The following is a 763-nucleotide window of genomic DNA, read 5'->3' as shown; positions in this document are numbered from 1 at the left end:
CATTTAGTCTTAAATAACTGAAAAAAGATCCATATTTTTAGATTTTAGTTACTTTTATAATAATAAATATGAAAAACAAGAAATAAAATACTTACCCAATCTTCTTTTTTCTTGCTCTCGGGTTTATGGCGAGAGTTAACCCTAATTTTATATACTATAGATAGTAATGCACTTAATAATTTTTATTTAATTAAATAATACACCAAAGAATATAGACTCATAATGTGCAAAAAGTAGAGAAATTCACTTACATCTCAAAATTTTCCTGACTTTCTAACTATGTGACAAGAGCCGTTACAAATTCATCCAAGCTAGTCGTTAACTTTCCCACGGAGGCATATCTTGTACTGTGAGTGAAACTGACAATATTCTTATACAATACGTCCTTTGATGGATGAAAACCTTGACTTTCTATTGGTTATAGGTAATATATAATAAAACGTAAGAGAGAACTATCAACAAATTGTGAGAGAGGATGTAGCAGGAGAGGTGTGATTTTCTGTTCGATAGCTCTGTAACAAAAAATTGAAGGCTGTAAAAATTATAGTTTGTTTGAGCAATAATGATTTTATAGAGAGTATTTTACATTTCATTTCATGCTTTTTTAGGGGGTGGTAGATAAAATAGGGACAATGACATGCTAAGACAAAATGTGTCACATGGGTCACACTAGTGAAACTTCAGGATTTTTTTAATATTTCCGTGTAGAATTAAGAACTTAAAACTTGTATACTATTAAAATATGGATTATTAGCTAAGATTT

General features: G+C 29.4%; 1 protein-coding gene across 3 annotated transcripts in view; it reads left to right on the top strand.

The window, feature by feature from the left end:
- The window catches only part of LOC106461258 (sentrin-specific protease 6-like), a 64,518-nt gene that overhangs the window by 43,961 nt on the left and 19,794 nt on the right, over positions 1 to 763 (top strand). The gene's annotated exons all lie outside the window — the stretch shown is intronic.

This window comes from Limulus polyphemus, unplaced genomic scaffold (genome assembly GCF_000517525.1).
Source record: "Limulus polyphemus unplaced genomic scaffold, Limulus_polyphemus-2.1.2 Scaffold922, whole genome shotgun sequence".
NCBI lineage: Eukaryota > Metazoa > Arthropoda > Merostomata > Xiphosura > Limulidae > Limulus > Limulus polyphemus.
The sequence above is the reverse complement of the archived record's forward strand: the minus strand, read 5'-3'. Positions and strand labels throughout refer to the sequence as shown.